Source organism: Andrena cerasifolii, chromosome 8 (assembly GCF_050908995.1).
Source record: "Andrena cerasifolii isolate SP2316 chromosome 8, iyAndCera1_principal, whole genome shotgun sequence".
NCBI classification, from domain to species: Eukaryota; Metazoa; Arthropoda; class Insecta; order Hymenoptera; family Andrenidae; genus Andrena; species Andrena cerasifolii.
Genome location: NC_135125.1, coordinates 14,702,446 through 14,720,789, shown reverse-complemented (window position 1 = coordinate 14,720,789; position 18,344 = coordinate 14,702,446).

Genomic DNA, 18,344 nt, shown 5'->3' with positions numbered 1-18,344 from the left:
CCACCGTAATCTCACCCCTGCAGCTCTTCCCTGTTCGCCGCCCTTTCATCTTTCGCCCCTCGTTCGCCCCCTCTCCGCTTCAGCCGTCCATTTACCCCCGTATAGACACCAGCGACAGTCCATAACGCGGCTGCAATCTTGCGAGCGGAGAACGGACCGAGCCGCCCCTGCGAAACGGGGTTAACAAGATCAGCGTGGCCTGCGCAATGTTATTGGCGAATTTTGCGCGGGCTTTGCGTTTCGACACTTTGAATGTTAATACCGTTCCACGCTGCAAATTAGTCGCCCGACTGACAGCGGCTCCATGAATAAGAAATCGCTTCCCAAGAGTACGGGCGCATCCCTCTTTGAACAAAATAGAGGGTGTTCGGTTAATCGAGTCGCGAACAGAGAAACATGCAAATGAACAGTCAGTTAGGCTGATGGATATTAAATTACCAGGTGCTTTCGAAGAATTTGAATTTCGGGGAGGAACGGGCTCGGGTTCGCAAAGTATGGATGATGGAATATTAAAACATTGGATTAACGAAGAGGACGAGCCAACCGAACGACAGAACGCGACGTTTCGAGAATTTCATGGAACTGGGTGATTCGTTTAGGGTCCAAGGTTCAAGCTCCAACGCGCGCACCGCCGAAAATACAGCTTTTTCACCCCCCTCGACGATCGTAACGTCCTCGACAATCAGGAAAAATTGAATCGTTTGCGACTGGCAAAAAAAAAAGAGAGAGAGACTTCGCGGCGCGAGTAACTGTGAATTTATACGGACAGAGGGGGTGAAAAAAACGCGAGGCTGGGCTCGTCACTGAAGTTCAGCCTGAGCGTGAAATCTGAATTACGGTCCACGTCGATAACACTTTGCATAAGGTATGCGGAAATTTACTTAAGTGGATTCCCATATATTCGTGGAGGCATCCAATATCGGGGGGAAAAAGAAGAGACACAGCGTCCTGCGTCGAGCATTCTTGCAGCGGGCAGAAATAAACAATAACGCGAGCCGAGGCTGGCGCTTGTCCAAGGAAACCTCCATTCATCGTCGCAAAAATACCCCTAAATAGTTGCGGCTCGTTGGAAAAATTTTATAAACGTACGGGGGATGTATTTCCTCCTGGTTGACGCAGTTCGCATGATTCATTTCCCCTCTTTTATTTAATCTACCTAGGGGACGAGGAAATGGAACTTTGATATGAATATAAAGCAGGGGAGCATAAGAGCTAGAACCACTGAAAATAATTGAACAGCTTTTCGATCACTTCTCAAAGTCCCACCTTAAAAATTATCAAGTCCATATTCCACTGTGGCGTTCAACGTGTCCACAAAAATAACGCTACGGTTATAAAGGAGATTAGAAAATAGCGACTTCTGTTCAAGCAGAGCAATGGGATTAATTGTCCAAGAAGATGCTACTCGGTTGATGGAGTAAAATGCGCCACGGAAGTGAGCCCGGGAAGTTTTCCGGACGGTTAACTATAAAGATCACGGAATAACAAACGAGGGAGGAAAGGGGAGACAGGGGAAGAGACCGTACCGTGGAACAATCACGGTGTCTTACATCGTCGAGAAGAAGCCTTGCCCTGGTTTAACTCCCAACTCGGAAACGTACTTAGCCCTGAGCACGGAATCAAGAGAATAAGCGCGATCGCGCCAGATCCAGCTACGCGCATGCACAGGCGCGACGTTAAATCGACTGAGCAACAAATTATCCAAATCTGGGTTGTGCACGGCAAATTGGAACGAGCGCTTTTCTTCCAGGAATACACCCGACCTCATATATTTCCGTCTGAATGGAGGCTGCACCAGTGGCTCTTTCTTATTAAAGCCACCAGACAAGCACCTATCGAAGGGAAGGGAATATGAGTGGCAGCCGTTTTGTATATCGGGCTTCAGGGGGAAAGTTTACATAATTGAATAAAGGAATCGAATTGGACACGAGAGGTTCGCGTCCCAGGTCATTAATTAGACCTCTGCCCTTTTTACGGAGACCATCATATATTCGCAATAAACGAGAGAGAGAGGGAGAATAAAATTTATGAAAATGTGTCGGACGATATCGCAATTACGAGTGAAAGATTACAGTGATCTTCAGAGATCTATAAGTATTCCAGTTGGAGTACTCCGGCACTCTTCCTCTCGAACCTTCTACTTCTAATTCCCCTGCTACTGCATGCCAGACCGAGCACACTAGTCTAAAGTAGAACCCAACAAAAATGAAACTTTCTACCCCCCCGCGATGGCAAGTGCAAGACTGCGAATTACTTGGAGTGGAACAGCAATTTCAAACAGCCGCAGCGTCCCACTCGAAACTGGAGCAAGAACTCGCGTCACTGGATCAAACCGAGAAGCACAGATCTCCCGGCTCCGAAGCCTGACTCTCGATGAACAAGCAGGTCGAATCAAGATAACACCCAGCCAGAACGAAACTTCTTGCCTGGCGTGATCGTCGGTGAGAGATCGACAATTGCATAGCTCGAGGGGGCCTGCGATTTTAAAGCAATCGCGGCGTTTGGTCCCAGGACCAGGATCTGGGTCCTCGCGACCTCCTAAGACCTAACTCGCGATGAACACGGGGGGGAGAAAGCTCGCCTCCGGGCAGCAACACTTATCAGAGTGAAAGACTTTGCTCTGTGACGAGCATTTTCCAGGCAGACAAGGAGGGGAAGAGGAAACGTACGGGCCCGTGAAACTGAGAAGCAGCAGGAACACGAGAATAGAAGATTCAAATGGCCTTTCATCCGCGCGATCCCCGTCTCGAAGCTATCCGAGGCTTTCACGAAAATTCATGGGGCAAAAGCTTCGACTTCAGTAGCGGGAGAATCATGTTCCACCGCACTGCCTTTACCTCTGTACGCTGCTTGCGCTTTCTTTTGCATCGAACTCAACGATTCCTTCCCTCGACTAGTATCAAACGATTCTTTATCCACGGCTTCCCCCCTTCTTGGCGTTTCGTGATGGGAATCGGTGTTAATCGAGCACCGAGCTGCATTTGGTAGCTCTAACGTTATCTCTTTGACGATGGAAGCTGCTGGAGCTCTGATGGAGTTAGTGTGTCTCGGGATTATGAAATTCATGTCGATGGGCTTGGGTATTTTAATGGAGCTAGCACAGAAATTTTTCAGTATATTGCATTTGGGATTTAATTGAATACGATTATAAACCACGCGGTGTTTTGCTTTTGATGAGAATGATTTTATTTATTATTAAGGTGGAGTTTGAGAGGCAGGTGATGCTTTTAGGAGTTAACGAGTTCGAGTATATTCTTTAAAAAATTTTGTGCCTCTAGCTTCGTTAATTTCTTCTATCATTATTTATGTATTCTAGAGATTCGTAGTTATTGCAGTATTTCTTTCGAAGTGCACCGGGTCTGAACGCACTGAAAGCCTGGTATTTTATCTAAGCTTTCTTCTTACCAACCGTTCGTAGCTTTTACGTAAATTCAGGAAATACGTCAATCTCCGAACGCAAATCTCGCATCGACCAGTTCGACCTCTCCTATTTTCGCTGTTTTGCTCTAAAGTGATTTTTGTTTTTCGACGCGTGAAAGATTTACCTCCGCGGAACGTACTTGTTCCCCGTCAATCACACAAAAGCCGACGAAAAAACCATGGAAAAGATAATCTATCCATTCTATTATTCTGTAAAACTCCCGAATTGCCAACCAGTTCCTAATTTCAATTTAAACTCTGCGAAAACAGGGACAAGCAAATATAAAACGTACAGATTATAACAACTCTGTGCTGATATTAAGTTGGAAATATTTCCTAAATAAATCAACTTACAAAAAAGTAGTATAAAAATAAAAAATTAAATTAGAAGAAATACTCTTCGAATGGCATAAATCACAGGTCTAAAACTTTCTGCACAAATTATTTCAGCAATGTGCAATAAAGATGTTTGAAAGAAAGAAACGCAACTATTAACTATAAACGATTATTGATATCTATCTGTTTCTAGGATATTATGGTCGGTTCGTCGAGATTTTAGATCCTATTTGAGAATCTTTCTTTCCGTGCACCCCCAGCCACTTGTGAACCTCAGGTTCGCACAAAAGAAAAAGCGGCAGCGATGGTGGCATCTCGGAGGCGCGTATCAGGAATCGCATTGTTTTCTACCTTTTGTTCTTCGCCGCGGCCTGACGAGCGTGTTTCCCGCTTGCGCGCTTTTAAGTTCTTACCTTCTTTTGAGCGGCGACTTCACTTCCACGAAGGTCCCCATTCTTCTCGCGGAAACGTACATCTTCCTAATTTTCGTATGCCTCCTCTTTCTTCCGGATAAGAAAGAAGGGGAGGAGTTTTCACTTTTACAGCGATAGCGTGCCCCTTTTACGCTGACAAATTAAATGTCGAGGCAAATGGAATTACGAGTTCTGCATTTGACAAGACTCTGGACTGTGTAGATTATGTATGGATGGAAAGCTTTACCGTGGTCCTTTTAATGACAAGTAACGTTCAAGTTTCTGCTTGGCAACTGATTATGTAATTCGATGCGAAGATCATCCCGTGACAAATCGATCATATTTCGCACTCGTCTTGAGGGATTTTGACGAAATTGAAATATGACGTAGTCCATGTGAAACTAGGGGAGGTTTAAGTCATCATTTCACTGATTTCGATTTTTTTTTTAAATACTGTCAAAGATTACAATTTTATTCCTGCCTGTCACATTTCTCGTTAAACTCAGCCACTTCTCTACCTGAAACTTTTTCTACAGCTGCCAAATTTTCTTCAAGAAACCCCAACATCACTCCACAGTCGAAAACGTTCGCAACACAGTATAAGGCACGAACATTTGGCAGGACGAGTAAGTGCACTCGACAGTACACAAATCACCCGAGGTCTCAATTTTCAAAGAAAAAAAAAGGATTTTCATTATTTCACGCCCTATGAATCTCTTTGTTCCCCAGCCCCGTTCGACGTTGCGACGTCACTTGACAAATGTGCAACGCGCCCCTTCCCGCTTTTACCTCTAATAAAAATCTACGACCGTCACTGGCAAAACATTTTTCTCCCTCTACCAGTGCGTATGGAGTTTCTGGTGGCAACTGTACTTGAACTCCGGTCCCTTCATTCACTGAAACTCTTTAAAACGTATTCTACAGGTAGATCTGCAGAGGAGGTCGACGAATATTGAACAATTGGGTAGAGAGTTGGCACATCATAGATCACAGGCCTGCAATATTTACTTAGCTTGTCAATATTCTTCATCTACAGAACATCCACCCTCTGCATTTCTTCTGACCAGGATGGTCGAAAGTTTCAGCTTCGTTGCCCCAAATCCATGGCTTAAAAAATTTACGACGAATATAGAGTGTGTTTGAAATAACCTAATCCAGCCTAGATGTGTTTTAAATCGTACATAATTGTCTACCACGAAGAATTTAAATGTGGATTGGTCTAAAGAAATCTAAATAAAAATTCCAACTTTGCACAAACATCGAACTTAAGGGTGTTTGAAATAACCTAGTCCAGCCTAGATGTGTTTTAAATCGTACATAATTGTCTAACACGAAGAATTTAAATGTGGATTGGTCTAAAGAAATCTAAATAAAAATTCCAACTTTGAACAAACATCGAACTTAAGTGTGTTTGAAATAACCTAGTCCAGCCTAGATGGGTTTTAAATCGCACATAATTGTCTAACACGAAGAATTTAAATGTGGATTGGTCTAAAGAAATCTAAATAAAAATTCCAACTTTGCACAAACATCGAACTTAAGGGTGTTTGAAATAACCTAGTCCAGCCTAGATGTGTTTTAAATCGTACATAATTGTCTAACACGAAGAATTTAAATGTGGATTGGTCTAAAGAAATCTAAATAAAAATTCCAACTTTGAACAAACATCGAACTTAAGTGTGTTTGAAATAACCTAGTCCAGCCTAGATGGGTTTTAAATCGCACATAATTGTCTAACACGAAGAATTTAAATGTGGATTGGTCTAAAGAAATCTAAATAAAAATTCCAGCTTTGAACATACATCGAACTTAATCTTGCGTCATCATTATCAAGGTGAATCTGAAGACCTGTATTAACTAGCTATCCTCTTTGCTCCATTCATAGACCCTCTTCTTCTATCCACTTGGACGTACAATATCGTCAAATCTCGGCGAAAGAATTCTGCTCGATAGATCGACCCTTTCTTCGACAAAATGCACTCGATTTTTTCGCAACTTTCAGCCCCTGCTTGCGTCAAGGGTTTTTGTGCGAAGATAAATGTCCATTCTTCGTCGCGTTTCCGCCATCGCGTCTTCTTCTGAATACCCGCGTTCCTCGGAGAACCTTCCTTTGTCCGTTTTCTTTCTGCATTCCCTTCACTCGCTCGCCTCCCAGAATGCTTCCGTAAATTTTCGTAATTTTCAAAGCTCCCCGAGCAGCCTTTCGCGAGCTTCGTTTAATAATTTATACAACAGCAAAGTAAATGTCGCCCTTGTCGCCGAGTGTCTGTCATTACGCGGCACAATGCCGTGAAAAATTCAAAGCATCCTGTTGGATGTGTCCGAGGAACGTCAGCGATGATAACTGCGCAGCCCGATTTTTCTCCTTTTAATAACGCCCCTCGCGCACACTGGCTTCCAGGCAGCGCCAATGGTCGATACTATTATATATTTTCCAGCTGCAGCATGTACTCGACGCGCGCTATACTTCGATGCAACGCAGTGGAAAGAAAAAGGAGAAAAGACAATACTCCCGACTTCCATGTTTAGTTTAGGGATGAAGGAGAATCGAATATCGATCTCGATTAGTCGTCGAGAAAGACCTACGAGTGGCGATACCATCCGCGACGTCGCGTTTCGAAAAAATATGTATCAAAGGATAAGCGCGGCAGTCGAGCTCGATATTTCCATCGCGACTGTAGACTGTAAAGTAACGATGAAAAGAATTTCAGTTCATCCCCATTTTAAATGCAATCCACTCAGCATTCTTCCTGGATACGACGAGGAATATAACAGCACCGAGAAATTTAGACAAAAGGAAATCCACAGCTCGACGATGCCTCCCCGAATTTCTTACAATTTCACAAGCCATGACATTCTTTCTCATCCCCAATCAGGACGCCTCGCGCGCGCCACTTGGAAACGCTTCTTTCTAAAAAAAAAAAGAGCAAGGCGCATCTCGTGCCTAGAAGGCGACGAGTTAAACGCGACTGCACGTCGGTAACAGTCGCTCAATCTTCCGCTGGGTAAACTGAAAATTACAGCCCCTGAATAATGGCGCGAGCGTCCACGGGCGTTCGCCGTTGATCTACAGGACAGTTTTACTACCTGCTCCCAAATGATTCTTATTTTATCGCCTGAAATTACTATCCCCTATATTTTTCTTCGGGAAACTAACTCTCCAGGGCAGAGTATCCGGCCGTGGAGGCAGGAGGGAGGCGAGGAGACAGGATCGCCCTGATGCACATCCTTCCTCCTTTCCCGCCAGTAATACGCGCTATATACCCTCCTTATCCCGCGGCCACACGTTGCTATCGTTTCGTCTTTATTTCCAGAGAAAATTGAATCCCTTTGTACCAACCGCTCTGCCATCCGCAGATAATATTCACTGTAATTTTCCACCTGCCGGACATCGATTCCCTGGCTCGATAATAATCCCCCAGCCACCGTTCCAACCCCCTGTGTGTCGGACCCGTTCTACACTTTCCACCGTCCATTTTCGGGGTGGTGTGTAATCTTTTATCGATCGACTGGTTTTTACGACGAGAACGGTTGCGATAACAAGCACCGTGTTTCGGGGAACTTGAGGATCAAGGGTATGTTTTTTTTGGGGGAGGGGGACGAAGGAAAAATGTAGTGGGTAATTATTAATATCCTTATCTGCATTCAGAAATTCAGTTTTGCGTATACCGGATAATAAATTTGCAATATTGGTACTTGTAATATCTGTTCATCTTATTTCATTTGCAACTTTGGTACTTGTAATATCTGTTCATCTTATTTCATGCGTTTCTGTTGTTTTCTTTGGTATTTGTTATTTCAAGATTTAATTTTAATTTTACCCCATTTGCCCGTTCTCTATTCATGCTTTTTCACGTTATTATCATGTGCCAGAGGGTTCTTACCCCGTGATAAATAATTAAATTAAAAATTAGACCTTTTCGAATGAGACTGGTGCTTGTGGGTTAATACCGGATTTAATTTGGTGTTTGGAATGGTAGAAATGTTACATACTGATGTGGGTCACATTTTCAGGTAGAATTCTATGTTCGATTAAGAAGAAGCTTATGGAAGTTCGTTCTGAGTCTTTAATTGCAGTTAGAGAATTAGATTGAATCGTACCCCAAGGTGGGGAGTTAAGGCAACGGGATCAAGTTCCCACTTTAGTGGGACACGCGCCGTAAGGACTAGATAAGAATGAAGTAAAACTACCATCGATTTAATTAACTTTAATTTAATCCCTCTTTTAAGTGTCTTCGCGGAGCGTGCCAGTGTAAAGTGCGAGCTTGAATAGCTACTTAGGCTTTAATATCTTGAAAGAGTGTCCCGGAAAGAACGACCCTCTAGTTCTCTGCTTTTAAATTAAAATCAAGCGAGTATTCAATTCCCCAGGCTTTTTCAAACACCGAAATTATCACCACTCAACATTACTTCTTACTCTGCTACACCGGCGTTGCCCCGACCAATTCACCATTAAAATTCTCGCAATTCCAAGTCAAGGGTCTTCTGCACCTCCAGCACGATAAATATTAACAACTCTTCTTCCCAACTTAATCCATTCTCTTCCGCCTGAATTAAAACACACGCACCCCTTCTCCCACTGAAAATATTCCCCATGCCCCGGGCACTCTGTTCATTGTGCCTAACGAACAATGCCATTGCCTGACGGAAAGCCAAACTCCCCAATTCCGAGCAATCGATCTGCAAGGAGTCTTACTTATTCCATTGTTGGAGCTTTCGGGCCGCGATCCGCAACTTCGTTCTACATCGAGTGGGTCCGCGGGGGTGAAACGATTATTCCTGCTTTACGATCCCGAAACACTTCGTCAGCCCGTCGTTGGACGGTCACGTTCCAACGAATTAGGATCGGGGCGGTAAAATCTTTGACGGGGTGCCGCGATCCCGCGCCCGGGGCACGGCCGTCAACTCTGATATTACTGGCGCAGGTCACGATTAAACCGACTTCGTTCCGCAATGATATAAAGCCGCGCGCCGGGGAGCCGGCCCCGTCTTTACGAGCAACGAAAATCCAGCCCGTTTTGTCCACGCGTGGAAGTTGTAAATCGCGGTTTCCTTTTTAATTTCGCTGACGCCGCGTCCGTTCCTCCGCCCGGGCATACATTAAAGTCCCCTGGCTTTTATCACGCCGGAGAATACAACGAATTTGGTGACACTTTTGCGTCCCTGAAACGCCTGCAGGATCTCGGACAGGAAAAAAGAAGAGCGCGCGCCGCTTTGCGCCGTTTATATTTCATTTCGCCTAGAAATGGGATTAAAATAACTTCTCGTTACTCCGGTTCTTCTGTGTTTCAACGACCCGCGCTTCTCTGTTTTAAACTCGCTGTAAGTGGAATTTGCATGGTGGTTAATGTATAAATATTCAGGGGATGCGTTAAATGTCTCGCGGGTTGCTTAAAAATCTGGTTGATTTCTAAACTGCTACGTAGCGGAGCGAAATCCCATGAGCAGCAATCAGCTCGCTCTAATTGTAACTTATTACACCTAGACGCGGCGTTAGCCGTCCGTCTTCGCGCACGCGTGCTCAGCCAGTTGCGCGGTAAATCGTCGCGAGGATACGCGGAGACTTACGGCGCCGATTGCTCGCAATTTTCGGGTCGTTTTGAGCCGTCACGCGATTCCTCGCGCGCCGATGCACGGGAATACGTTTAGCTAACGATCGTCATAAATCAGAGACACATATTGGAGTTACTTTGGCAGATGGGCGAGCTGGTTTCGGATTCTCTCTGCGGCGCTGATAAATGGCGGGATCGATGCGTCGGTTGTCGAAAACAGAATTCGAGTGACACGAATAGGGGACGCATAAAGAATGGAAAGAAAATAGAAGCTGCGGAGATGAGTGCTCCGAAACAAGCATTTTGTGCAAAAGTTTATGAAGATTCGAGGATTTCGTAGATTAATCGAAGTAGGACTGGCATCGAAGGCACTGTTTTCTATTGTCTTTGAAAATGCTGAGAACTAAGTAGTTGTATTTTTTTTTTTTCAGATAAATTGCTCTACCGTGTAACATAGTAGTTTTTCATTTTGATAGAAGATTGATTTATTTCCAGATATTTTCTCTCAAGTGCCTAGACATTTTTGCTTCCATGCTTTTAGAAAAATTGGGATCGCGTCACATTTCACTTGCCTGTCACTGTATATTCTCCGTCTGACATCTCACGAGAAGATAACCATGTAGATCAATATATTCAATCGTGAAATATCACCCTTTTATCCCCTCTGATAAAAGGCAACCAACACTGTCGCGCAATAGTCTCTACCCCTGAATGCAACGTCTAACGTACGAGACAGAAATGACACCACACACTTCACACGAATAAACTGAAACCACCGCAACATTCGTCGCGCTAACTTAAATACACAAATTGTCCCATCACCAGGAAAAACACAAATCTACATATTTTCCTCCTCCTAGACGACGAAATTAAATTCTGGGACCTCGTTGCATCCCCTTAAACATTATTGATTTAGTCATCAAAAATTATTCCACCCTCACAGAAAGGTGCACCCACGTCACCCTCTGCCGCTAGATACAGACCAAGAAAACTTCGTTATCAGTCCTTCACAGCGCCACTCAAGCTTGCCACAAATTCACATCCCAGTCCACGGTAATTACTTGAAATTGCTCCGGTGCCCCCGGCGACGCCCTCGACAGAGTAGCAGCCATAAAATTCGACAGATTGGGCCACGCGATAATTGCGCGAATTTCCACGCTATCAGATCTGCTTCCCAATAACTGGCCGCGAATAAAACACTCGGAGGAGACGGTCCAACGAAAGCAGCTCGTGGCTCGCTCCGCGGATCGTTTCGGCTACTAGCGTGGGACGAAGTGGAGACAAAAAGAATGTAACGAAAGGGTAACTCGATATACGACGCCGAGGATCCGTATGAAATTACTCCACGCTTCCGCAACGAGCCTTGTAATTAGCTACACCCGCAAATTACCCTCTTGCATCTCTGCCACCGTCGCGAGCCCTCCTCCGCCCTTGTTCAGCCATTTTAAAGCCCGCGTGTACCATCGTCGCGGTGAAGCACGGGATAAAAGGACTTGCCCCGAGTGCTAACGAATTCATGGAACGCCTTCGAGCTCGCGGATTTATTATTTCGCACTGCCGTTCAACATTCCCCTGTGAAAGATCGGCGGGGAACATTTATTCGGGGGATGGTTAACCTTTGGAAGGCACTGTTTGGTGTATCCATGCGAGCTAGACTTTGTTCTCGTTCATTCGGAGGGAGGCTGGATGAATTTTGATTGAAAATCTTGAATCACTCGGACCAACCACTTCACAGATTATATATGCTTTTTCTGCCGTTACTGCAGACCCTTAACTTACCGACTCACTGTATTCAGTGGGAAGGTTTAAATCAGTTAAAGGGACACACTCCTTATTTTTAAAGTATATATATATATATATATATATACTTTAAAAATAAGCGAAGGGTTGTAAAAAATATGCAGTAGCTATTCCACAAAAAATTCCCGAAAATCGCGTTCTTCTTCGAAAAATACGCGCAACTTTCACCACCTAAGGCATTAACGAGATGTCCCTTGAAAATAGTTGCAACGGATTCCGTGGAAACCAACGTTGATCTAAAAGTACGGCGTAAGATATCATTTTATCGCGAGCTGCGGAATAAAAGTGGAACGGCGCACAGTGGGCGTTCTCGACATTTTTCTGGCATCCCCGCGGAATGATACACAACCACAGATTCCGGCATTATCGCGGCGAAATATACATGTGTACAGGGCGAGCACCGGAAACAACGACGTCTCTCGCTTGTACGACTGTCAGTTCCAGCTGCTAGCTCAGCCGAGCTAAGGAGGACTGCAGTTGATTAAACAAAAGAAGGAAGGAGGGCGAGGGGGTCGAAGAATGCAGCGAACGAAGCAAACAGTCTGGCAACGGTTCTAATCGAGTTGCCCGTTATCAGCGCCCGGGAAAATAGCGCGAAATCGTTGGATTTTCAGTCGAAATTAAAACAATAATACCAGCTAATGTTTCGATACCGGCAACTCACGGCACTCCACCCTCAAATACAGTAATTAAAAAGAAATCGAAGCTTCGTCGAAGCTCGAAGCACACCATCAATTCCCCCCCTGATCGGTTACTACAATTCTCCATTAATAAAGCGGGCTATTCAAATCCCATGATACACTGCACGCAAACGATACCGTCGGCGGTGCAAAGTATCGTGGAGATCGTTGGAAATCAAACGAAACGCGAGAACCGGGGAAAAATGATCCACGTTGAATCGCTGGGAATCAATGGGGGGAAAAACAGAGTTTCGAGTGACGAATGACATTTTTTGCTTTTAATCGAATGCAACCGAGAGTGTGCGAAGAGGGGGGTGGCGTGCTGGAAACACGTTAATGAGGACAGGGGCTGCGATCTGCAGGATGCGAGGCGACGAGACAAACGCGCGTTACAATTGTGACGCGAAAACAATCGTTACGCGTCGATTGGGCTGCGTGGTAGAATCGGTTGTAAACACCGGGCTGAATTAAATTGTGTAACGGCGACGATATCGGGAATTATCAGCTGCGCTGGCTGTCCGCTGCGACCGATTGGTATCCAACTGCGGGATAAAAGTTGCAAGAGTGGACGTTTTCGTGTCTATTTACGATCGCGCGTTCGTTTGATCGCATTATGCGATGCGGGCGCGAATTAACGCGCCGTGTCGCAATATTTGCAGGTTAAAACGGTTTGCAATTCGCGATGGATTGGATTCGAAGTGCAAAATAAACGGGGCATCTGCGCGAATTGGTGGGGGCTCTCGCGGCGAGCATTTTTTTTGCAAATTTCTGCGCGCGAAGAATGTCGCGTTAATGCGGTGACTGGGTAATATTGAATTCTCAGAATTTTTAGTTAATTAAAGTGATATGCTGTCCGACGAGTATGCACTTTTCATATTCCTGTGAATTGTCACTGGGTGCCCTGATGCGTCGTTATAGGAATGATTTATGTGACAAAATTGCCTGTAATTCGATAGTTATTTGTACGCAGTTTTGTAGATATAAAGAAAAGGATGCAACTTCTGTTTAAGATAGTATAATAATAATATTATGTAAGAAATTAAAGATAGTGGTACTGTAGGGATGTACCTGTTAGGTGATCAGGGCAGGAGTAAACTGCACACTCGTGGAAAAGTAAAAAGCTTATTTATATGTCATTTGGCATATAGATTCATTATATACGAGATTCACACTTACAACACGCACCCTTGACACGCTCTCCGGTCACCCAAACTCTCCACGTGCATTCGACGAAACCATTCGAACCTCACACCCCTGACGCATTCGACACTCTACTATAAACATCCGCTCTCGATCCCAATCGCTCTGGCCCAAACATACTTTGTCAATCGAACAGTCCTCGCACTGCCACAGTACATCCAGCGCAATCTGAATCGAGATGGAGCGAGGAATGTACCAGATATTCAAGAATCTTTCTTTAGCGTGACTATGGAAGCCTGTGTGTGTATTTTCCTACATTCCATCAAACTGTCGCGCAGAGCAGCGTTTCACAATCATCCGGAAGACCCCGGAAATGAAGCGTGAAACCCCTGACTAAGGGCACGAGCGAAATTCCCACGGCAAGATATCGCCAAAGAACAGGATTCTCGACGGTTCCCTGCAGCTCCCTCGATTGCAACCTCTCCGGCGAGTACAGTTCGCCGGAAGAAAGGGCCGTGGAAAAGAAACGCGCCCGAAAGAGATAAATAAACAAAACGGCGAACGCGAAAGAGCTGTGCAAAGCTTGCAGAAGGTCTTGGTACACGGCACGGTCGAGTTGCTCCTCGAGGGTGTCCTCGTTGCTTCGTTTTCGTTTAAAATTGATCGATTCTAATCTTGGAGAATCACGGGAGAAGAGTGGATTCTTGAAAGCTCCCAGGAATATCGTTCTTTAGGCATCGAGCACGAGGAACAAACAAGCACAAAAGAATATCCCACTGACACACAAATTCGAACGAAAGCCTCGCCTGATCTCGAGTTTCAAGTAATCCACAGCAGCCGTTTGTTTCAAAGAAACGAGGAACTATGTGGGCAGATAGAGAATTACTGTTTCGCGAGGTAGGTATACGGATTAACTGCTCTTTTACGTAGCATATTTTCATCCCCGTTGGAGTTCGTCAGCTGCAGCGGCGAAATAATGAATATCCCAAAACCTACGGCGTCACGGTAACAACGGAGCCGGGGAAAATATGGAATTAGACAATGTCAAACGACTCCGGCGCTCGGACGGCGAGGGTGGAAAAAAAATGACGTCGGGGGGTTGGTCGTCGCGCGCGGAGCCCCGACGGAACTCGAAAACAGGAAGCCACCGGAGAATTATTTCGGGGGCGTGAGGGAAAAGCGTAATTACAACGAAAATTGCTTCCCCGATTTATACTCTCCGCCGACGGAACGGTGATGGCGGCGGGAAATGAAAAATGAAATCTCGACGGGCTAGCGAGACGACGCGACGAGGGAGGGAGGGTATCGTTGTCTCGAACGAAAACAAGAGGGATCGGGGGTAGCAGGTGCTAGGGAAATTTCTTACGAGACACCACTTAACCCTTTATCACACTCACGCCTTTGTAGGAGCATTCTGTGCTTTCACTGCGAGAGCATTATTTCAGGGGTGGTTTGTGTTTTTGGTTGGATGTTCTATTAGTAGTCGAATAGTCGGATGATTCTTTGAGCGGAGTAGGATTTGAATGGAGTTACTTGAATTAAGTATATATTTGCGGTTATTGGGGAATGTGCATAGTAAGGGTGCAAGTGTTGTGGCTTGTTAGGAAGGGGTGTTGGGGAAATTGAATGAAAATCAGTTTCCTGCTGTGGAGAATCGTGGTAGAAGTTTTGATGGAATGAATTGGAAGTGTGGAATCAGTATGAAGGTAGCTACGCGTTTGTCTTTTTTCTGTGCGAGTCAGAATAAAGTTTCAGATGAGAACAGAGACATGCGACAGATGCAGGTGTCATCTCTTCCCCATTCATCAATACACTCCCCAAAACCACCCCAATTTCAACTCCACCACACACCACACAATCGTTAATAAGCGTTACTCCACAGACTAATTAATTCAATCTAATTTCTCCCTGATATTGAAAAATGACAGAGTAAAGTTTCTTCTATAGTATTCCATATACACACAACAGACAATAGATTCAACGCTATATAGATCCACGAAGGAAAACTGCGATCACCAGCTGAATTCCCATCTAATCATTCCCCACCGTAATTACGGTAATTGTGATTGATGTTGATCCAGCATCACAGACAATAGAACAGCGATTACAATTACGTTAGAATGATGAATCCCATACGCCAGTAGGTAGGTACACACCAGCACGAGCGCTCACGAGCGCTATCGAACCGATCTCGTGAACGATCGAAATGGAACTCCCACCCCGTAGAAGCTGAAAATCCCCGTTACCTTGTCCCCCTTTCGACACACCTCGGGGGTGAGTAACGCCGTTGCTGGGGATGCAGATATTTTCGAGGCCAGGGTGTGCAGCTCGGCAGCAGAGGTTATTTTCGAAACCACGCTGAAGTCTCCGCCATTCCCGGCTTTACGACGGAACGTTGCTGCGAAACGAGCGTATAAGAACGAGGAGTCTGGAAATTAATTGCCCTGGCCGCGAGAATGAAGCAAGTTGCGAACCCTCTGGTAACAATGCGACGTAATACGACTATAGTTGGTGCAAAATCAACTGGCCACTCGAGGCCACTTCCAGGAACCACCCCTCTCCACAGGTATCAACAACTGTGTACCGCGCCTGATTTCTCACTTCTTTCTTTCCAGTTTAACACATTTTACCTCTTTACCAGTTCAACACATTTAGAGACACTTCGCACACGTCTCCAGCGCTGGCTGCGAAAAGCATACAGGTACTATTTGCGGTGCAACTATTTTTCTAAATTTTTTTCACAGTTTTCAAGGAACACACGTGCCAAAGGAAGACAGTGGATAGCTATAGCAAATCAAATTGGGGTATTATGGGGAATATTCAGTGGATACTCTACTGAAAATAGAAATATGGAGTATTCCAGAATTCACATTGGAGAACTACACGTGTCTTTCTTCTAATTTTAGTTAAAATTCATAGATGCCTGGTGTAGATTCACAGTATTGGGAGTATTCGGAAGAGGACCAGTCGATTTTCCTGTGCCTGTAGTCGCGCAGCTAACTCGGTCACCCTCCCCAGACACAAGCTTCCCTCGTTCCTTGGACATTCTTTCGATATGCCCTTAAGCAAGGGCGTAGGGGCTGGGGGGAGGGGGCTGCACGAAGGTGGCGAAGTAATTTCATAATTCATAGAAGACAAGAAGTTTAATGAACGCCCGAACATATTTAACCGCGCGACGAAGGACGCCGAGATGACTCTGGGCGAAGTTCGACGCGTAAAAACGCTGAAAATGCGAGACTCTGTGCTACGTAGTCGGGCTTCCTAGTTCTATGGCTCGTAAAGTAGCTACCCTCGTTGTAACCACCGCTGGGTTTCGTGGAAAATATTAGAAAGAAGCTTAACGCTTTCGTTCGCCTATTTTTAACGAGTTAGAGAGGATAGGGCCCTGATGAGCACGATGTCGTAAAGTACTCTAAAGAGCAGTGGAGTGCCAATATTGCGTGGAAGACATCTTAAGAAATATAGGAAGAGGCTGTTAGCCTGGAGAAACTATTTTGCAGAACTGTTGGCGCAAATGTAGAGAGCGCAAGAAGAAACCCTTGTTGCTTATGAAATACCTAGTGAATTTTTCTTTTTATTAAAGTAATTCTGAAGAAATACAATTTATTCCACAAAATTATCTCCTTTTCGAACAAAGATGCGCCCGTTCGATTGCTACTCACATTTCCTCAGCACCTCCACGATCTCATCTACTTTCTACGCATTGTTACTGCCCTAATGAATCTTCCTCGGTGACTTCATAAGCGAGTAGAACACAATTCAGTGTTGAAATCAAAATGGAAGAGAAAATGAGCGAAGTTATGAAGAATGCAACGCAGCTAGTATTTTTCTATACTCTTTTCTCATCACTTTTCGTAGTACTACCGAAAATCTGAATTTTCATTTCGAGAGTCCATTTATTCTCGAAATATAAGCAACACTTCTGGTTGCCCGTTACACTGGCAACATATCAATAGAGGCCAGGCATTTTTAATATTCCCCTGGCGCGAAGCAAAAACACGAAACTACAGCGAAATTTCCATACGCGAAGCACGTTTCATATATCAAAGTTTTCTATTGCCGTTGGAGCGCGCGTACGCGTGCTGGTATGTTTCGTAAATCGAACGGTGTTTACTAATTAAAATTATTTTATTAGCGGGAATAAGAGGATTCCATTAATTACAATTTTTACACGCCCCCCTCCAAAGATCGCCCGCTGGGGCGGCAGGTATTAATTAAAATTATTGTACTTGGCGCAATAATACGGGGAGTATTAATTACTTTTTCGCGTACTCGACGGAAAGCTCTCGTTGGAATAATGCCCGGTAATTCCATTTATTTCACATTTATTACTACTCGCAACGAAATACACTCGTAATAACCACTGAGTTCCTACTGGACTCACTTAGTTTTCAGTTTTTTTTTTCTAATTAAAGACGAACACCAGCAATCACAGGAAGGATAAGAGCAATATTTTCGAAATTGTTAAAAATTGATTATTTTCGCGTTAGAGAATTATAGAAGAGATTACTCGTGCGAAAGACTATTATTTATAAAATCACAGAAACGTGAAGCACGGCTACACGTATCCCAGAAATATGCTGCAAACAAGATCAGCGGTAAATTTTCAAAGTTTGGCCTTCCTTTCTCCAGGTCTCTGTACCGGCAGCCAGGAAAGCCAATCTCGGCGTGAAATTCCGTGGAGAATATTGAAAACTGTCGGGCTTCTAAGTACGGGGGACTAGCTGCCTCTCGTTCTGCGTATAACAAGCAGCGAAACCATGCACCTTTCACCATAAATGCCCCACGGTTTTCCCGTGGTGGAGACAAGGGGATAGTGGAATGGAGAAACAAGACGCGAGACCTCTCTCATCTTCCAACGAGCTTAGCATTTTTATCGTACCCGTGCTCGTTCGCCAACAGGAATTCGTGATATCGAAATAGATGGAGGGGGAGGGGGTGAGCTCCCAAGTTAGCCATTCTGCGTGGATACACCTTTTATTCTTGTCTTCGAGATATCCGAA